Genomic DNA, 23,196 nt, shown 5'->3' with positions numbered 1-23,196 from the left:
CAGATCTGCCAAATTCCAGACCACATATAAATTGCCTAACTAAATAGGGTAATCAATCCACGTAACTGGAGGAACATAAGCATTTTTTCTGAAATAACATAATTTCACCCTCATTTCGGTATACAGGGAGACATCTACAGTCCTACACTGTCTCTCAATAATGATGTATTTATCTTTTATGAGAAAAAAAATCATTGTCAATAAAAATTCTATCAGTGAATAAATACATGGATTGGGTTGGATCAAGTATTGTGAAGTCTTTTTTCCCCAAGTTGACAATTTCACAACTTATCAAAACAAGTCTTTTGCTTCTAGGTTAGACTGTTAAATAAGTTTCTCACTACTAGTTTTAAATGTCACCTCTCTAGAATTCAAGGTATATCTTCAGAAGGAACTTAACTTAGGCTTGATTGTATTTGTTAAAAGTAACTTTCGCCTCTTAATTGGCACCTTTAGGGACCTGCTTTCTGCCGCCGTCAATATCATATGTGTTTGTCCTCTATCTTGCTGCTCGGTAATATTTTTTCCAAGGAAGCTTAGGGAACAGGGACTCATTATTAAAACTAATAAAAGGGGGAGTCACAGATTTTAAAAAATTACTCTGGAAATTATTACTGACAGTCTGTCTTGGATTCCTAAGCAAGAAACAAACAGTGGGAAGTTAACTCGCCTGGTCACCACAGCAAACTAGTGGCTTTAATGCCTTACGCTTTCCTAATGTAAAAAGTACTTTATAGCAGGTGCCATCCTACTATTGTCTAAAATTTCATATTTTTAAATGAAAGTGATAAAGGTGTTGATCTGTTGAAGAAAAGAAAATATCAAGTGCATTAATATGCAAAATCAGATTTCAATGATGCTCACTATACATTTGAATACTCCAGATATAAATTTGATAATCAGTAAATGATAGATAACAGAGTTAAAACTGGAAAGATATCAATCTATATGAAGGCATTATTGAATGGGCTCTGCCTTCCATTGTGGACAGTCTCAACTAGGAGATAAAATATAATTGCCAAAGAGAGGTCTTCAAGACAGGTTTTTGCCCTGTTTACCATCTGCCAAAATCCCAAAGTCATTGTTCCTTTCACTTCCTAATGAATTCACAGAAAAAATAAACTTTACATTAGTTTCATTAAATCAATTACCAGTCAAGAAATATTTTTGGGATTAAGGAAGATGGCGGTGGTATAGGCAGACGCGTCCCAGGTCGTGTCCCTGAGCAAATGGAGTGAGCAGCTGAAACTAGTAACATCCACCCCGAATTGGCGAAATTCCTCAGCTGGCGAGACGGTTTGCAGCCGGGAAGAGCAGAACTCCCCTGGAAAGCCAGAAGAGCCACCACAGCTGTGAACAGCACCCACCAGAGGAGCTGCTGCCAACTGAAGAGCAGCTGCTACCGCAACCACCCGAAGAGCAACCACAGACCAAGGAGTCACTGCCACCAAGGGAGCAGCCACTGAACGACTCAACGTCTAGATATGTCAGCGAGATCAAACATGGGTAGACAAAGAAACCCCCAAAGGAAAGAGAAGGAGGACTCTCCAGAAAAGCAGCTAAGTAATACAGAGGCATGCAACATGACAGAAAAAGAATTCAGAATAAGGGTCCTAGAGTGCATAAACCGGATGGAGGAAAAAATCGACAACCTCTGCAAGAAGCAAGAAGAAACAGATGAAAAAATCGATAACATATGGAAGAAGCTAGAAGAAACAGATGAAAAAATCAACAACTTAAGTAAGACCCAAGAAGAAATGAAGAGTGATATAGCTGCAATGAAAAACTCCATTGAAGGTATCAACAGTAGACTAGGAGAAGCGGAGGACCGAATTAGTGATTTAGAAGACAAGGAAGCAAAACACACCCAAAACGTACTGCAATTGGAGAAAAAAATGAAAAGACAGGAGGAGAGCCTAAGGGAGCTTTGGGACAACATGAAACGAAACAACATACAAATAATAGGGGTACCAGAACAACAGAAGGATGAACAAGGATTAGAAAACCTATTAGAAGAAATAATATCAGAAAACTTCCCTGAGGTGGGAAGAAAAAAGTCACACAAGCCCAGAGAGTCCCAAACAAGGTGAACCCAAAAAGACCCACACCAAGACACATCATAATTACCATGGCAAATGTTCAGGACAAAGAGAGAATCTTACAGGCTGCAAGAGAGAGACGGAAAGTTACATACAAGGGATCTCCCATTAGATTGTCAAATGATTTCTCAACAGAAACACATCAGGCCAGAAAAGAATGGACGGAAATTTACAAAGTGATGCAAAGCAAAGGACTGAATCCAAGAATACTCTATCCAGCAAGGCTATCATTCAAACTTGAAGGGGAAATAAGAAGCTTCACAGACAAAAAACGGCTAAGGGAGTTTATCACCACCAAGCCAGCAATGCAAGGAATGCTAAAGGGACTGGTATAAAAATAAGAAATAAAAAGCTCAGAAAGAAAACAGCCACACAAAAACAGAAATGCCTACAAACAAGTACCTTTCAATAATAACTTTAAACTTAAACGGACTAAATGCTCCAAACAAAAGACATCGAGTGGCTGAATGGATAAAAAAACATGACCCATACATCTGCTGTCTACAAGAAACCCACCTCATTAGAAGGGACTCACACAGACTGAAAGTGAAAGGTTGGAAAAATATCTTTCAGGCAAATGGAAAGGAAAAGAAAGCTGGGGTAGCAATACTTATATCGGACAAAATAGACCTCAAAGTGAAGGCCATAACAAGAGATAAGGAAGGCCACTTCATAATACTAAAGGGATCAATAAAACAAGAAGATATAACCCTGGTAAACATATATGCACCCAATGCAGGAGCACCCAAATTCATAAAAAAACTCCTGGAAGATATCAAAGGAGAGATCGACAACAATACAATCATAGTAGGGGACTTTAATACACCACTGACAGCACTGGATAAGTCCTCTAGACAAATAATCAGCAAAGATACAGCAATCCTAAATGACTCACTAGATCAGATGGACTTAATAGACATCTTCAGAACACTTCACCCCAAAGCCAGGGAATATACATTCTACTCAAATGCTCATAGGACATATTCAAAAATAAACCATATATTGGGTCACATGCAAAGTATCCCCAAATTCAAGAAAATTGAAATCATAAAAAGCGTCTTCGCAGACCATGATGGCATAATATTAGAAATAAACTACAATAAAAACAACCCAAAATACTCAAACACCTGGAAGCTGAATAGCATGCTATTAAATATTGATTGGGTTACCAATGAAATCAAAGAAGAAATTCGAAACATCCTGGAAACTAATGACAATGAAAACACAACAATCCAAAACCTATGGGACACAATGAAAGCAGTCCTGAGAGGGAAGTTTATAGCTCTACAGGCCTATCTCAAAAAACAAGAAAAAATGGTAGTAAATCATCTAACTCTACAACTCAAAGAATTAGAAAGAGAGCAACAAGAAAACCCCAGAGTGAGCAGAAGGAAGGAGATAATAAAGATTAGAGCAGAAATAAATGACATAGAGACCAAAAAAACAATACAGAAAATCAATGAAACCAAGAGCTGGTTCTTTGAAAGGATAAACAAGATTGACAAACCTCTAGCCAGACTCAGCAAGAAGCAAAGAGAGAGGACCCAAATAAACAAAATCAGAAACGATAGAGGCGAAATAACAACAGACCCCACAGAAATAAAAATGATTGTTAAAAAATACTATGGACAGCTCTACTCCAACAAACTAGACAACCTGGAGGAAATGGACAAATTCCTAGAAAAATACAACATTCCAAAACTCAATCAGGAAGAATCTAAAAATCTCAACAGGCCAATAACTATGGAAGAAATTGAAGCAGTCATCAAAAAGCTTCCAGCAAACAAAAGCCCAGGACCAGACGGCTTCACAGGGGAGTTTTACCAAACATTCAAGGAAGAACTAAAACCTATCCTCCTCAGACTACTACAAAAAATTCAAGAGGAAGGAACACTTCCAAGCTCATTCTATGAAGCCAGCATCACCCTAATACCAAAACCAGGTAAAGTCAACACAATGAAAGAGAATTACAGGCCAATATCCCTCATGAACATAGATGCCAAAATCCTCAACAAAATCTTAGCAAATCGGATCCAGCAGTACATCAGAAAGATCATACACCATGACCAAGTAGGATTTATCCCAGGGATGCAAGGATGGTACAATATCCGCAAATCAATAAACGTGATACATCACATAAACAAATTGAAAGAAAAAAAACCACATGGTCATATCAATTGATGCAGAAAAAGCATTTGACAAAATTCAACACCCATTTTTGATAAAAGCTCTCAGCAAGGTGGGAGTAGAAGGATCATACCTCAACATAATAAAAGCCATATATGACAGGCCCACAGCCAACATCATACTCAATGGACAAAAAACTAACACCATTTCCCCTAAGAACAGGAACAAGACAGGGATGCCCCCTCTCACCACTCCTGTTCAACATAGTACTGGAAGTGTTAGCCATTGCAATTCGGCAAGAAGAAGAAATAAAAGGCATCCAAATTGGAAAAGAGGAAGTAAAACTGTCCTTATTTGCAGACGACATGATATTATACATACAAAACCCTAGAGACTCCATCAAAAAGCTACTGGACTTAATACATGAATTTGGCAATGTAGCAGGATACAAAATTAACCCCAAGAAATCCGAGGCATTTCTATACACCAATAGTGAACTTTCAGAAAGAGAGATTATAAAAACAATCCCGTTTACCATCGCACCAAAAAAATTAAGCTACCTAGGAATAAACTTAACTAAAGAGGTAAAAGACCTCTACTCAGAAAACTACAGGACGTTGAAAAAAGATATAGAGGAAGACATAAACAGATGGAAGAACATACCGTGTTCATGGATTGGTAGAATCAACATCATTAAAATGTCCATACTACCCAAAGCAATCTATAAATTCAACGCACTTCCCATTAAAATACCAACGGCATACTTCACAGATCTAGAACGAACTCTCCAAAAATTCATCTGGAATAAAAAAAGACCCCGAATAGCTGCAGCAATCCTGAAAAAGACCAAAGTAGGTGGGATCTCAATACCAGATATCAAGATGTATTACAAAGCCACTGTTCTCAAAACTGCCTGGTACTGGCACAAGAAGAGGCATATAGATCAATGGAATAGAATAGAGAGCCCAGAAATCGGCCCGAACCAATATGCTCAATTAATATTTGACAAAGGAGGCAAGAACCTACAATGGAGCCAAGATAGTCTCTTCAATAAATGGTGCTGGGAAAATTGGACAGATATATGCAAGAAAATGAAACTAGACCACCAACTTACACCATACACAAAAATAAACTCAAAATGGATAAAGGACTTAAATGTACGACAGGAAACCATAAAAATTCTAGAAGAATCCAAAGGCAACAAAATCTCAGACATATGCCGAAGCAATTTCTTCACTGATACAGCTCCTAGGGCACTTGAAACGAAAGAGAAAATGAACAAATGGGACTACATCAAAATAAAAAGCTTCTGCACAGCAAAAGAAACCATCAACAAAACAACGAGAAAACCCACTGTGTGGGAAAACATATTTGCCAATGTCATATCTGATAAGGGCCTAATCTCCAAAATTTATAGGAACTCATACAACTTAACAAAAGGAAGATAAACAATCCAATCAAAAAATGGGCAAAGGACCTAAATAGACACCTTTCAAAAGAGGACATTCAGAAAGCCAAGAGACATATGAAAACATGCTCAAAGTCACTAATCATCCGAGAGATGCAAATCAAAACAACAATGAGGTACCATCTCACACCTGTCAGACTGGCTATCATCAACAAATCAACAAACAACAAGTGCTGGAGAGGATGTGGAGAAAAAGGAACACTTGTGCACTGCTGGTGGGAATGCAGACTGGTGCAGCCACTATGGAAGACAGTATGGAGTTTCCTTAAAAAACTGAAAATGGAACTCCCATTTGACCCTGTGATCCCACTTCTAGGAATATATCCCAAGAAACCAGAAACACCAATCAGAAAGGATATATGCACCCCTATGTTCATAGCAGCACAATTCACCATAGCTAAGATCTGGAAACAGCCTAAGTGCCCATCAGTAGATGAATGGATTAGAAAACTGTGGTACATCTACACGATGGAATACTATGCTGCTCTAAAAAGGAAGGAACTCTTACCATTTGCAACGTCATGGATGGAACTGGAGACCATTATGCTAAGTGAAATAAGCCAGTCAATGAAGGAAAAATACCACATGATCTCACTCATTCATGGATAATAGAGACCATTATAAACTTTTGAACAATAATAGATACAGAGGCAGAGCTGCCTCAAACAGATTGTCAAACTGCAGCAGGAAGGCCGGGGAGGGTTGCGGGGCAGGAGGTAGCGGGGTAAGAGATCAACTAAAGGACTTGTATGCATGCATATAAGCATAACCAGTGGACATAAGACATTGGGGGATAGGGGAGGCTAGGGGACTGTCTAGGGCGGGGGGATAAAATGGACACATATGTAATACCCTTTGTAATACTTTAAGCAATAAAAAAAAAAGAAATATTTTTGAATGAATTTCTGTAACATAGTAAATGATATAAAACTTAATAATTCTTGCTAATTAAGATAGATTCAATTGATGTGACATGTAGTTTAATTTTAGAAATGGCATTACATACACACAATATATTGGAGATCAGGCACTTTAAAATTAATATTGACAAATAGTACTGAGGCTATCTATAATGTTAAAAAATACACATTTCAGAAAGTCAAACATAATTCTCATTTCCTCCTCATAAGAGAATTAATACAATTGAAAGAAAGTCCAAATTATTCAGAGTTGATTTTTATCCTGTATTACTGTATGTGAAAAAAATCTCGATTCCTTAATTTACTCAATCATCTCCTCCATATATACTTAATATGACCATTTGGTTTGGTTTATGGTTTGTCCGGATGGAAATCCTTAAAAACAACAAGCAAAAAAGGACAAATATTTATAAGGTCAACATTGTGAGCATATGTATAACTCATTCTACTATAAGAAAATGCTGGATATTCAGATTCACAAAAATCTTCGTTTGAACAACAAACTATTTTAATTCAAAACATAACTGTACAGAGTTTAATTGGTAATAATTTGCCATCTAATTGTATATAGAAAGCTGCTATTCAGCCCTGATTTAGTATTTCTAAATGGCTTTGGCAGGACTGCAAAATAATGAATATTCATCTTATGAACATCTATACCAAACTGCCTTTGCATGATAGATCAGTGAAGAATTATATTCCTAATGATGCAAGAAGCCTGTCAATATACTGTTTCCTTTAAACTTAAAACAATTACCGATAAATATTATAATTGAAGTCATTTAAAATTATGCTGTCTCTAAGTCAGTAAAAGAGTATCTACCTTGGATTCATTAAATTTAAAAAGGGTTCAATAATAATAATAATAACTTATGCTTATTGAAGCACAGTTTTAAGTGTTATAAATATATTAATTATTTCCACCTTCTCAACAACCCTACATGGCATAATAACTATCTTAAGTCATATAGCTCCTTAGTGGTGAAGCCAAGATTCAAATTCAGAAAGTCTTGTTCAGAAGCTATTTCCTCTACACTATTTTGCTTCTCAAACAAAAGAGTGAGTCTTATATGTCAGGTTTCTTTGATTTTTAAAGGAGAAATTAGAAAAACATCCTTAACAAGTATATGAATCTTTCCAAGAATATGGCCAATTTATTCCTCTCTCATGTTTGGAAAATCTAGTTTTCCTCTTATAGTAAACTCAATGTTATAAATCCAATAATAGGAGTTTCCTTAGGGCTGAATGGACACCCAGGGATCCTGATATCTACCTGTTGCTCAGAGAGTGTTGCCTAATGCTGTCTGACAGCATGAGCAGTATTTCTAAAAGGCCTGAGAGCATGGATGGCATCATGCTCATTTATGGCTCTGCAGGGAGAAGCACAGAGCTTGGGATGATGTCTTTGCTGCCCTGGGGTAGACATTGTGGTGTTTTGAAGGTTAATATTGATGCTTTGATAATGAAATAATAAATGATATTAAACTAGAGGCTCCAAAATACTCAAATTCTTCCTACATACTATAGAATTCTTTACAAGGAACAACAGCAAAATCAGAAAATTAAAATAAATTTAAAAACACACCTTATTTAGGGCCTGGCAAGCCCCTGATAATTCTTCATGTAGGAACTCCTGATTATCATTAAATTGTAAAATATGACTTCGACTTACAGGCAAAATAGAAAAATAATCTACTCTGCCTTCAATCTAAGACAGGTGAATTGTCAGAGAAGACATCTCTTAACAAACCCACCTAGAGACAAGCAGCTTCCCCAAATTGTAGTTCATAAGTCAGACATGGGTTTGGGCTCATATACACACAGAATCAGGCCTCCTTCTCTCCTGATCTCTTCTCTTCAGGATTTGCCCTCATTTCCCCAAAACTGTAGTTGCCCCTAACTCAGTCCTGTAGCTCTTGAAGCAGAAAGACTCGGAGCTTTCTATTGAAAGTTTGGCTGCTCTAAATCGTGGCCACTTTGGTTGGTTTCTCAGCCTAAAGTTTGTAAAAAAAAAAAAAAAAGACATTTATCCCATGTGCCCCTTGCTCTAATTGTCTACCCTCCTTCGGAATCTGCCTGTGTGTTTTTTCACTTTTGAATTCCTGCAGGTCTGAGTGTGTGTGTGTGTGTGTGTGTGTGTGTGTGTGTGTGTGTGTGACAGAATAATAGCTATCATACACAAAATTGTAACTAACACTACAAGGAGATGTGTAATTGCTCAATCAAAGACACAAGCAGCAATTCTTAAAGGAGCTCAAATGTACATTAATTTTAGAGATTCAGTTATAGGAAAATATATGTTTTTTAATTTCCTAAAAATATCAGTAGAAAAGTTAACTGTTAATTTCTTGACAAGTGGTACCTTCCTATTTGCCACTATCCACCCAATGTCTATTATAATGTCAGGTACATAATTGCTTCTTAATAAATACTTGTTGTATAAATGAGGAAAACGATTAATAAATATTATAAGACACTTGAACAAGATAATAAGAAATCAGAGACATGGTTCATTATTAAACCTCAACTAAGTGTACATTCTAATAAATCCCATGCGATAAAATCCATGCCTCATCTAGATCTCTAGAAAGGGAAACGAAAATGTACCAGCCCAGTCAGGGAAAGTTGGGAAAGCAGAATTCTACCGATGAAGGCTGGTGAAAATGAGATAGAGAGAAAAGTAGAATTTCTTCAAAATGTTGAATTTTAAAAAGACAGACACATATCCTTCTGGGAAAAGGAAAAGAAACACTAATTGGCTGGTAATTTGGGGATTTGCAACTTGGTACAGAATAAAAGGAAAGGGCAGCAGAAATCTTCAGAGCTCTCTTTTTGACTCTAGGCACTTTCAGTTCAAAGAGGAACTGTCTATCTTTCCAGAAGGAACATTGGATAATCACTTCAGTGAGGCCTTGGCCAGCTCACTTCCTCTTGCTAAGAATAAGACTTTCCTCTGAAAATTAGGGAATCAAGTGCATGGTAGGTGATTCATTGAATCACGTCGAGCTTGAAAAATTCATATTCTGAACAATGATTTAAAAACACAAACATCATGATATATTCTTTTTTACTTCTCTATATGATAGAGTAACATATATTAAACACTGATTTTTCAAGACATTTGATATCAGGCAATTTGGAGAGTAATTGAATAGGACAAATGAAGTTAATTCTATCTCTATTCCAGCTTATTGCTTTGACAAAGTTTGAGAAAAACTATAGATCTCTAGAGATCTTCAGAGGACTCACCTCAAGCATTTAGCAGAGTATTAATCCCGCATGTGAGGAAATTACTTAATATTAAGGTAAAGAATAACTAGAAGAAATAGTACTCATACAGAACCATGAATATTGCCTATTCAACCAACCTCATCTTAGAAAATCCCATAACTCATGGGGTTTTTTGTAATGTACTCAGATGAATCTTATTTGAATAGTAAGGTATAAATAGCCCTAGATTAATACTGCCTGGTCACGCTGAGCACATATTTAAAAGTAAGACCTGAAAACACCAAACAATTTCCAAGTAATTAACTGTGTCTCTGAACAAAGTTTGAGAATATTTATAGAAACAGAAAAATACATAGGATAAGAAAAGGTAAAATTCACAATCTCAGGCATTCAATGAAAAATTACCACGTATGCAGAGAAACAAGAAATATGACCTATAGAGGGGAGAAAAATCAATCAAAATAGACCCAGAATTGACATACATGTTAGAATTTGGAGAAAGTAACAGTAAAATAGTTACTATAAGAATATTTGTTATGTTTAAAACATATTCAGGGTATGTTGAACATGTTAAATAAATTATATAAAACCAACACCCAAACTGAGCTTTAGAGATGAAAGACAGATTAGGCATTGAAGAATAAAATATTAGTGAATTTGGAGATGTCTCAATAAAAACTATCAAAATGAAACACACAGGAAAAAGTGGCACAAGAAGTCAATAGAGTATCAGTAAGCAATGAGCTGATGGTCAATCTCAAGAAGTAAAACATGTACTTTGAAGTCTCAAAAATAAAAAAAGAGGGTGTGACAGAAAAAAAAATTGAAGAATAATGGCTGATTTTTTTCTGAATTTAATAATAAGTATAAACCATAGATCCAAAAAGCTAAGCAAATCTAGTTTAAGAAGCATGAAAGAAAACTATACCAAGGCACATGGTACGCATTAAGCTAATAAACAGTGATAAAGAGAAAATCATAAAAGCAGTCAGAGGGAAAGGAAATGTTAGATACAAAAGGACAAAAATGGTTCTTGTTGGAAACATTACAAGTGAGAGGACAGAGGAGCAACACCTCTAGAGTATTCAAATTCCAGACCCAATAAGAACATCTGCCAAAATGACAGACAAAATAAGGGCTTTTTCACACATACAGAAGCTGAAAGAATTCATCATCAGCAAACCTGCTCTACAGAAAATGTTAAAGGAAGCCCGTCAGAAGAAAAAACTACCAGTTGGAAATGTGGATCTACAGAAAAAATAAAGTTCTTGATAGATAGTAACCACATAGAAAACTATATAAGAATTGTTTCTCATTAAATACATGTTTTAAAAATAATTAAATACTTGTACAAAAATAATAACAATTTAATATGAAGTTGACAACATATTTAGAAGTGAAATGTACAGCAAAACCCCCACAAATGTCAAGTGAAGATATGGAAGTTCACTATTTTAATTTTCCTATTGGATACAGAAAGTTATCAAAGTTATATTGTGGTGATTTAAGATGTATGCTATAAACCCTAAAGCAACCACAGCAACAACAAAAGATGTCACTAAAGAGATAAACAATGTGATAAAATGAAATTATAAAAAGTACTTAACTCAAAAAGGAGTTTTAAAAAAGAAGAAAATGAGAACAAAGAATAAATATGACAAATAGAAAACAAGTATATTGTGATGGTAGATTTAAACCTAACTTTATAAATAATCATAGTATAATAAATGGTCTAAGGGCCCAGTTAAAAGACAAAGATTGTCAGAATGGATACAAAAACAAGATCCAACTATTCCACCTTCATGAAAAGCACAAACATAAGGATAAAAGTATGTTTAAAATCAAAGGATACAAAAAGATGTACCATGAAAATATTAGTCAAATAAAACTGGACTGGCTAAATTAATATCAGACAGAGTAAATTTCGGCGGAAAGAATATTACCAGGGATTTTTTAAAAAAGTAATTTACCAATGATGAATGAGTGAATTAATCAAGACAAAATAACACTTGAGCATGTAACAATAGGGCGTTAAGATACATGAAGCAAAACCTGATAGTAGTATAAGAAAGAAATAATTATAATTATAGCCAGCTATTGCAATGTCCTATTTTCAATAATTTATAGGACATAATGACAGAAAGTGAATAAAAAGATAGAAGACATAAAAACCACTAATCAATCAATTTGCCTTATATTTGTAGATCATCCCAACCAACATTATAGGATTGTCTTTCTTTTGTATTGCACATAAAACATTAACCAAGATTGATCATATTCTAGACCATCACAGAAATCTCAATAAATTTGAAACGATTCAAGTACTACAAAGTATGTTGTATGACCATACAAAAAAAATTAATTTGAAATAAACAACAGAGAGATTTCTGGAAAATTCCAAGGAATTTGGAAAACAAATAATGCACTTCTAAATATTGCATGGGTTAAATAAAAAATTAAAAGAGAATTTAGGAAATGCTGTGAAGTGAATGAACATAACACACAAAATTTATAGGATTCCACTAAACAGTAATTAGAGAAAAATGTTTAGAACTAATCACCTATAATAGAAAAAAGTGAGCTCTCAAATCAGAAACCTCAGGATCAACTTTAAGGTATTAGAACAAGAAGAGTACATTATAACCAAAGGAACCAGAAATAATAAATATCAGTTCAGAAATATAGAAAATGAAGAAACAATAGACAAAATCATTGAAACATAAAGGTAATTCATCTCAGATGATCAACAAAATTAATCAAATTCTTAGAAAGACACAAATGACCAAAATTAACTCAAGAAAAATAGAGGACATCATCAATATGGTGGCACAGATCATTTCTGACTTCAATTCCCCTCACAAGAAGACCAACCAACAACTATCCATACACACGACATATGAAAATCCCAGAACTCATGGATGATACTGAAATACCCTTCTGGACAACAAGATAAGAAGGACCTTATAAGGTTAAGAGAAGTGGTTTTACTTAGACTGCATCGCTCCTCCCTCAAGCTGGCATAACACCACCCAGAGACCTCTCCTGGGCCTAAAGTTTCTCCAGAGGGAAAAGAGAGAGCCAAGAGGGACAACCAGCTCAGCCACCGTGGTGGGTCGATTCCTGGGAGGCTCACTTTGGCCTCACCTCAGGGGGATTACTGGAGGAACCTATGGACCACAATTTATAAGACAATTTTGAAAATACAAACCTATAGTAATCGAAACCAAAACAAGTTTGGGATGGGCAGGATATGACTACAAAGGAACAGCCAGAGGGAGGTGTTTTTTGGGGGTGATGGAACTATTTTGTAACTCAATTGTGGTAGTAATTACATGAAATCACACATGTGGTGACATTCGTAGAACTGTACACGAAAAAAGTTAATTTTTAATAAAAGAATATATTTAAAAATAGAAAATAAACCTTAATATCAAGAAAACAACATTTGGCAACAGATCTGAAGAGATATACAGTTGACATATAAGCATAAGAAAATATAGTCAATGTCATTAGTCATTGGGGAAACGTAACTTAAAATTACAAAGACATACCACTGCATGCCTGTTAAAATGGCTCAAGTTAAAATATCTGGCCATACCAACTGTTGGTGATGTGGAGGAACTGGAATTCTCAGTGCTTCTAGGGAGAATCTAAATTGATATAACTGCTTTGGAAAAACAGTTTAGCAGCTTCTCTAAAAATTAAAAATATATCTGTTATGTGATTGAGGCATCTTATTCTTATTTACATAAAAGGAATAAAAATCATATATTCAAACAATAGTTGTACATAAATATCATAGTGACTTTATTTGTAATAGCCAAACTTCAGAAATAACCCATATGTCCATCAACAGTTTAATGGATAAACAAATTGTGGTATATCTTTACATTGAAATGCTACTCAACAAAAGGAAATGACTAATACAAGATGAATTAATTTCAAAATAATTATGCTGAGGGAAAAAAATTTCTTACAAACAAAAGAGTATATTCTAGATTATTCCATTTCTATAAAACTTTAGAAAATGCAAACCAATCTATCAAGACAGAAAGCAGAGAAGTGGGTTTCCAGGGTATAGAGTAGTGGTGATGGGGAATGGTGAGGCAAAAACACAGGGAGGGACAAGAGAGGTTTAAAAAGGAGGACAATGCCCTAGCCAGTTTTGCTCAGTGGATAGAGCATCTTCCTGCATACTGCAGGGCCCCAGGTTTGATTCTGGGCAAGGGCACATACCTGGGTTGTACAGGGCATGAGGCAACCAGCAGTGATGTGCCTGTCTCTCCCCCTCCAATCTCTCTAAAAATCCATGGAAAAAATATACTCTAGTGATAATTAACCAAAGAAAAGAAAAAAAAAGAAACTTTTGGAGATAATGGATATGTTTATTCCTTGATTTTATTGATGGATTCATGGATATGTACATATGTCAGAACTTATTACTTTGTATACTTTTAAAATGCATAGATTAATTTTACTTCAGTAAACTTTAAAAATAAAAATTAATTCAAATAGATTTTAAAATATGAAACATGAGTAAAAGGATATTGAGAAAGATATTCATAATTATTTTTACCTGTTCAAAAAATGAGAAAAGGTGAATATGCCCCTGAAAACACAAGCCCAATTTCATCTTTGCCTTTTGTTTCTAACTCATGCTTATATATAACTGTGCACAAATTTGTGCACCAGTGGGGTCCCTTGGCCTGGCCTGCGGGATCCCCTGAGTGGTCTCAGATTGCAAGAAGGTGCAAGCCAGGTTGATGGACCCCACTGGTGCATGATCGGGGCCAGTGAGGGACACAGGAGGTTGGCCAGCAGGGAAGGGACTGCAGGAGGGCTCCAGGAAATATCTGGCCTGTCTTGCTCAGTCCCGATTGGCCAGACACCAGCAGCAAGCAAACCTACCAGTTGGAGCATCTGCTCCCTGGTGGTCAGTGCACATCATAGCAACTGGTTGACTGGTCGACTGTCTGCCCTCTGGTAGTCATGCACATCATAGTGAGCAGTTGTGCAGCCTTAGTATATCATTAGCATATTACGCTTTAATTGGTTTAATGGCTGACTGGATGACTTGACACTTACTGTATTAGGCTTTTATTATATAGGATTCTTCACTTCTTAATATGGCTCAAAGATAGTCTGTTAAGAAAAGGAAAGGGGTAGCAAGTTTTGTCAGGGTTTGCTATCCTCCTCATTTTCATGCCCAAAGCTGCAGGAAAATATGTAGCTCATTGCTTTTCTCCAAATCCCTTTCACAGAAGTGAATCCAGTTGGTTTAGGGAGCTTAGTAGTACAGATAATTCATCAGGACTATTATCAAGATTGTCAGCAACATGGAAAAATTGTTTCTGAACCTCCAGCAAAGCACAGTTCCATCCAAGAGAGAGTCTAAAAACATATCAGTTTTTCTAAGCAAATCCCATAGACCTGACAGATTCAATGTCATCCAAATATTCCACATGCAATTTCACTTCTTTGCTCATGTCTATTTAAATGATTTTTGAAAGCTGTAATTATATAAACAGAGAGCCTCCTACACTCTGACAAGAGGAAAAATACATATTAACTCCAGACAAAATGTGGGTGGTGGTACCTTTTTTTATTTTTCTTAGCAAGCTTTATATGTTAGAAGCTATGAAACACTACTGCAAACAGAAATAAGTCACTAAAAGTCTTTCATACTAGAAGTGACCATGCACTTTCCTAGGATATTATTCACCTTTTATTTTTATTTCTCCTAAGTGATGTGACAGGTGAAACAGCAAAGCTCTTAAATCTAATTTTTTCTTCCCCATAAAATAGTGCCAATCCATCCACTTTCTCAAATACTTCTGTGTGTAAGAGTTGGCTAGTTGGGGAAATGCTTTCTGTTTTTCTACTATTAAATGTATTGATATGGATTCCTTCTGACATTGTGATTTCCAGTCATTTGGATTATGTAATATGGGGTGGAGGGCATGGAAAAACAAGATAAGACATAGGCTTGTCCTGTGGTTTACAGACTAGGTACATGTAATGGACCATTTCATGTTAATATCAATGTAAAAAACAAAACCACAAACCAAAATCAGATATAGGAATTAGAAGTTTTACCTCCTGACCTTGAACTATTCTTACCTTTTAAATTGTTCATTCAGTCAGTCACTCAATATAATATTAGTGTTTTGAATGTTTGTCATGTAAAAACTGGCATAAAGAAATTAAGGTCACCTTGGAATAATTAGGAGGAATGAGTAACAACAGGTATTAAAATTCAGGTAGCCTGGCTTCAGAGTCCTACTTTCAACTACTGCACTGTACTAGATCTCAAAATTGTGATTAAGGCCTTACTATGAGCCCAGACATTATGTTAGTCCAGTGATGGCGAACTTATGACACGCGTGTCAGAGGTGACACACAAACTCATTTTTTGGTTGATTTTTCTTTGTTAAATGGCATTTAAATATATAAAATAAATATCAAAAATATAAATCTTTGTTTTACTATGGTTGCAAATATCAAAAAATTTCTATATGTGACACAGCACCAGAGTTAAGTTAGGGTTTTTCAAAATGCTGACACACCAAGCTCAAAAGGTTCGCCATCACTGTTTAGTCCTTTACATTTATTTCTCAGTTAAGTTTCATAAAAGCCCTATGATGTATGCATTCCTAGTTTCCCAATTTTTTAGATGATTAGATTGAGGCATGGAAAGATTAAATAACTTGACCAAGATCCATAGCAATCGGCAAAGCAGGGATTTAAACAATGACAACCTGACTTCGGAGCCTGTGCTCCTACCACACATCAAGGAAAATGAGTTAAATACATACTCTGGGCAAATCACCATGTTCAATCTGGAGTTTCATAGATAAAGCCCTATTGGAAAGCAGCGTAGAGTCTGGTGAAGGAGCCAGGCAAGGAAGCCACACTCTTTTTATTCCCCTCTTCTCCCCTTCCTTTCTTTGGTCCCCATGCTTTCTTCTGTCATGACTTCATTCTATGAACATGCACACTAACTGATCTCCCATGGCAAATGTTGGAGCTAGTAGGGTAAGGAAGTGAGAGAGTATAAAAATTTTATGTTCATCATCAGAGAGCTCAGGCTTAAAAATGTTAAGACATACCAGAGATTGACCATTTCTAATTGATCCAATCCTCTGTCAATCTGGGTCCATAATTCTAAGACGCCCATGGACTATGAGCTGACAAGAACCCCCACGCTGTTGACTATAACTCAGCTGGAAGGAAGATGCAAGTAATTTCAAACAAGGGAAATGTCTAGGGAACTCAAAGACACGCAGATCAGGAATAAATCAATTTTGCAGGAGTGAATCATTCTTGCGAGAAACAAGTGGAACATCTGGTTAGCAGAACCATAGCGTAGTAAGAAATAAACCTTTAAGTAGTTGAAAGTTTGGAGGCTTTTCTTATAACTACCAACATTATTCACTCCACTTAAAACAGAAATTCTTACCAGGACTAGGTTCTGCTGTAACAACAAACATGAAATGTATGGCATTGGCTTAGAAGTCAAGCAATGGGAGTAAAGCAAGTAGATACAGCAAACTGGAAAGTTGGAAACACATTATTTTATAAAACTATTTGATAAAACTGAAAGTTTGAAGGACAGAATATGTACCTCCCAAGATTATACCTTTTAAGGAAGTTTCTGGAAAATGTCAGAATATTATGGGCTGGTTTTTGCAAGGTATTATAAGAAAGAGATGACTTCAGGTAAGAATCAGCTTATTTAAAGGTAGAAATTAAAGGAAATAGAGAGTCAAGGGCTTTACTTAGTTGGAAATGATGTTTATCTCCAGACACCAAATAGTAAGACAGATAAGTATTAACAAAGCTATGAGCATCAAAGGTCTAATAAGACTTTTCAGTTGAGTAAAGTGTTTCAGTCTTGCAGCAAAGATTAACCATAGTCTCCCCACTCAAATCATTAAGCTAATGTGGAGAGGCATAAGGATAAGGAAGCAAAGAAATAAAGCCTATTATTCACAATTATTCACCACAGTAGTGGTCCAATTAGGTCACTAAATAGTTACAACCATCTTTTTAAAAAAAATGATTTCAGAGAGGAAGGGAGAGGGAGAGAGAGATAGAATTACCAATGATGAGAGAGAATCAATGAGCAGCTGCCTCCTGCACATCCCCCACTCGGATCAAGTCCACCACCTAGGCATGTGCACTGACTTGGAATTGAACCATGACCTCCTGGTTCATAGGTCGATGCTCAACCATTGAGCCATGTTGGCCAGGCAAGAGTTCCAACCACCTTAAAGCAAGGCATTAAGAACTGTGCCCAACTACTATAGCATTTACTGGGGTTTTTTTGGAAGTCCTTATATGATCTCTGTCATTCATTAATATTTTCAGATTTAATGCAACTTGATTACCACCTATTACTAGTTCTCCTGACGTCAAAGCTTCTCCCCACCCAACTTTTTTTTTTTTTAATAAATTTTCCACAGTTCTCCCAGCTGAGACCTTGGATTTTGGTCTGATTTCTGTTCTCTGTTACCCCACATTCAAACACAGCTCTGTCCCTCATGCAGCCTCTTTATACTTCATGCCTAGGCTCCTGAGATTGCCTGCCAGCTAGCCTCTCTTCCCTTCTCTCTGACTCATTCTGATCATCTATACCAAATGAATATTCCAATAGCCTTATTTATCTGTATAGATTCAATAGATTTTAGTCGTTATTAGTTATAGTAATCCAACACATAAGGCAGTCTGAAATTTGCCCCTAAGTTAACTTTCTTCTTTTATTACACATGAGATGCCCACCCAAGACAAAGAGCAGTTTCTCACAGTTTTATGAACACATCTTGCATATCTCTTCCTTTAAATCTGGAATTTGATCACGTTCTGCCCCAAACATCTCTTTCTTTCCATTTATTCAAATCCTATTCATTTTTTAAAATCTTTGTTATTGAAAGTATTACATAGGTCTTCCTTTTTCCCCGTTAACCTCTTCCAGCCCACTCCCATCCCCCAGCCCAGGCCCTCACCACCCCATTGTCTGTGTCCATGGTTTATGCGTATATGCATACGAGTTCATTGGTTGATTCCTATTCATTCTTAATGAACCAAAATCTTCCCTTGCCATAGCTGATGTCAGGTCTCTCTCCATTCTGAACAGATACAGTGATATTCATTTGAAAATTACTGTGTATTGTGAGGTGTACAATAATGAGGATTTGGGTCAGATAAGAAAAGATGCTCTTATCCCCACAATTTATCCAGAATACTGTCCCCCAAAAGAAAATGAGCCATACATGTCTTGGAATTGACTGTTCATAACAAAACTAAGGATACGCATGTAAATTTTATATTTAGAAGCCATAAAGTGAAAGAGATTAGAATAAAGAAAACATACTGGAATTCTCCCTTGAGTTGCAGGAGTGGGAAAAATAGTATCTAGAAAGAAATATTGCTTATGATTATAATATCCCTCATGATATTACATGAAAAAAACTAAATGTTCTAAAATAAGTATTTTTGTCTTCAAAAAGTTGTCTAATTTTTTTTGTATTTTGTAACTGGAGATGGTTCTCATTTTGTGCATCAAGTAAAAATTGATACCCACTAATCAGGTCAACTAATAAATGTCAAAACCATACAAATTTATATACAAGTTTATGCACAATCTCAACTAAAATCATCCAATATTTATAGCAATTTCATGGTTTGGTGATTTTCCTAAGGCCTCTGTGAACAACTGTGCAGGCTCCATTCTGCCCAACTCCAGGGGACACAATTCACATAAACTTCATGTGGATGACCTCTTATTCCTACATTCCTACCCTGAAGTTGTACAGTGCAGTAGCCTGCTATCCAGGTGGGATGAAAAGTAACCTATGCATATATAGGTGTTTGTTGTTTTTTTTCCAGAGTATAACAATGCAGCCCCAAAGAAGGGAAAATTAGTCCAGCCAGACCAAGTAGTAAATAAGAACACTGGCTATGGCATTAGCTAAATCAATGCATTGCTCTTCACAAGATAGGAAGCCGTGGCCAGGTTACATAACCTTTCAGAGGCTTTGCTTCCTCACAGTAAAATAGAGATAATACTACTACTTCATAAGGTTTTCAGAAGGATTAAATGAAATGAAGTCTAGCAAACTGCTCAGCTCATAGTAGAAGTTCAGTGTTTGCTTTCTCACATTTCCATTTCAGAATTATGATTGCATTAGGAAAAGAGGTTTATCTTCCATGTCATGGGTGCTGGAGAGTAATACTGCCTAACTTCTAACACCCTTTCTGGAAAACCATGCTGGCCATTTTCATTTAGTGCAGTGGCTTTCAAACATTTTCCTTAGCAGCAGTGAAACCTTTTGGTTTCCAATTAAAATCTTAAACAAACCTCAATATTTTTTTTAAAGCAGCCTTGGGGGAAAGACTTTAAATGAAAAGACCTGGTTCCATCTAGCCTGGTATTGCCTGAGCTTGGGAAAGTTACTTGGCCTTTTGGTGTCACTTTTCTCATCTGAAAATTTGGTTAATACAAAATGCTGCCCTGTTTAGTTTGAAAGGTTGTTGTGACACTCAGATGAGGTCATGTGTATGGACACACTTTGAAAAAGTAATGCAATACACAAATATATGCTGTCTTTCTTATCACAACACAAACTCTGCATTTTGGCTCACCTATTTGATTTTTTTCCCCAACAGATTTACCTATCTAATTACAGGCAGTTTTTGCTAACAAACAGGTGTATTCCAAGATTTAATTTGCTAATCAGTTGTTAGGAACTCAGCACACATTTTCCCTAAGAAATGACATTTTAAAAGAAATAGTTCATTGCTGAAGCAATCTTAGTCCAACTCTTTAGCCCAAAATGTAGCTCAAATGTTATATATTTTCTATAAAAAAAAACAGTTGGAAATAGTATTTCAATATAAATAATTGAAATGCTAAAATAATAAAATGAATGAGTTTAATTTATCTTTAATTCTGGCATTTAATGACCAACAAGTCTACTTAGGAAATGGTAGGCATTTAAGCAAGTGGAGAGCCTAAAGAGAATTTCTGATCCTGCAAGGATTTTAGAAATTGATATGGCATGATTTTGTGATCGACCAATTTCTAAAACTGGAACTTTCCATTTACTTTGTGAATTTTAAGCTTAGAAATTACTATTGGGGTGATTGGCAGGGTCAGGGATATAACCAAGGTAACACAGAGAGGTAAGAAGCAGCATGGGCAAGGAAGAAGGAGGGGGAGAGAAGTAAAGCTAGAAAGAACCAGAAATTTATGGTGTACAGGAAAAATCTTAGAAAAGAGGAAGGCTTAAAGATGTGAATTCAGTAGAGAATACGAAGGAAAAATGTCAGAGAAAAAATCTTCACCCGGTTAAAGATGAAGGGGGAAAAACATAATTGAGTCAGTCAGACCTACCAGAAGGTTTGCAGCCTTGGCATCAAGCAAGCAGATGAGAGTATATGGTGCCTCCATTGGGTAGATGAAGAGAGAAAACAGGACCAGATGTGGATCTTGTTTTCGGTATGAATTAGACATTTGTTACTAAGTACAAGGGACTGCAGAGGTCAATGATTTCAATAATATTTAAATTATATGAGGCAGAGAATTAGTATCTAATAAATAATTAGGAGAAATTAACTGAAGATAAAAATATTTAACTGAATAATCTACATGGTGGATTGATATACAATCATTTGAGAGATGTCTTTAAATTATAGTATTATGAGCAATTGTTTTCTACTAAAACATTAAATATTTATTGTAACACCTGATGCTTGTAAAGATCCTTAGGGCAGTGAATAAAAAGCTAGTTGTTAAAGTAAGGGCAAACTATCTCAAACAAACCTGTTCGCATTTCTAAAGGTCACCAATGACTTGCTCATTGTCACATGCCGTTAGCTACTATTCCATAGCAGTGTTTCCTGATACCAATGCTTTCTGATGCTCTCTCTCTCTTGGTTCTTGTGACCATTCTTTCCTGGATCTTCATCCATCTCTCCAGCCATCTCTCATTATCTTTGAGGGCACTTCCCCCCTTCTCCCTTCTCCTCCTTTTAAATGATATTGTTTCTTATAGCTATGAATTTGGCTTTCTTCTTATTTTAAAAATACTCTTTAAAAGTCTCACCAGCTCCCATGGTACTAACCACCATCTAGAGACTACATTCTACTCTCTAATGTGTTCTCCCGGAGATTCCATACTTCTGCATTCAACTGAAAGTTAGCCAGAACCTTTTATAATGAAATTCACTGTTCCTTTCATTTGCAACGCCATGGTTTTGATCATTTGTAAAGTTGAAGTGCATTCTAAAAAAAGAGACAATTTTATCTCCTACAACTTTTTGTTAGTTCTCTCAGAAATTAAGATGAAATAAGTTATCTTACACTTAACCCTTTACGTTTACTCCCCCATCCTTAGTACTATAAATTGATATGATGAAGAATTCATAAGTAATTTAGAATCTTTCTGACAAAGGAAACTTTAATTTTGAAAGTTAAAATTTTCAAAGTTTCAGAATAAAATTTTCTGGTATTTTTCCTGTCTTTGAAATTCACCTAAGAATTTTTTAAAAGGGAAATTAATTAGGAACATCCTACCCAGATTTCCTCTTTATATACAAAATTTCCAGATGTGCTTAGTATGTGTTCTTTGATACTATCGCAGTTACTATGTGAAAACACTTTCTCCATTCTGATCTACCATTGTTTCTTTAACTTTCTTTCAGATAATGCTAAACTTAGAGCAAAGGGATTTATCCTTTGAAATATTTTCACAAAATTTTATTCCAATAACCAATTTGTATTACTAAGAAATGGTAACCATCATGCCCACACAAATGAAACGCCAAACATGCTACATAAAAATAAAAGGATGCATTCTAAATGAAAGTAGTAATATTATTTGGGGGAATAATTGATGGGAAGTATTAGTTGAGTCAAAATTCAATTTTTTTTCATTTCCTATAATACTCTGAATATCTTCTAGATAGAACCTAGTGGATCATACTGCAAGACAAATTCTCTTCTGCATTAATTAAATTGATTATCACCTGTACTAACCAAGTCCAGGTCCTAATTAAATGCTGTTAAAGGCAACCTGCAGACATCTTCAGGCTGCAAAAAGCAGTAGAAGAAACATGGCTTTTAAATCTGGCCTCCAGTATTTATTTCCTTGTTTGTTACACACTGTCTTTGTTAACTTGGATAAGGTTTTTGGCCTCTCCAGGACTTGGTATTCCCAAATCTGAACTGGCAGAATAGTCTCTACTTTGCAAAGACCTCATGAATAGTAATGTTGATGCATGTAAACAATTTCTGACCCATTGCTTTAAATTTAATAGATGTTCTGAAAAAAAAAATAAGTCTATTATT

This window comes from Myotis myotis, unplaced genomic scaffold (assembly GCF_014108235.1).
Source record: "Myotis myotis isolate mMyoMyo1 unplaced genomic scaffold, mMyoMyo1.p scaffold_m19_p_8, whole genome shotgun sequence".
NCBI classification, from domain to species: Eukaryota; Metazoa; Chordata; class Mammalia; order Chiroptera; family Vespertilionidae; genus Myotis; species Myotis myotis.
This window is presented reverse-complemented; position numbering follows the sequence as displayed.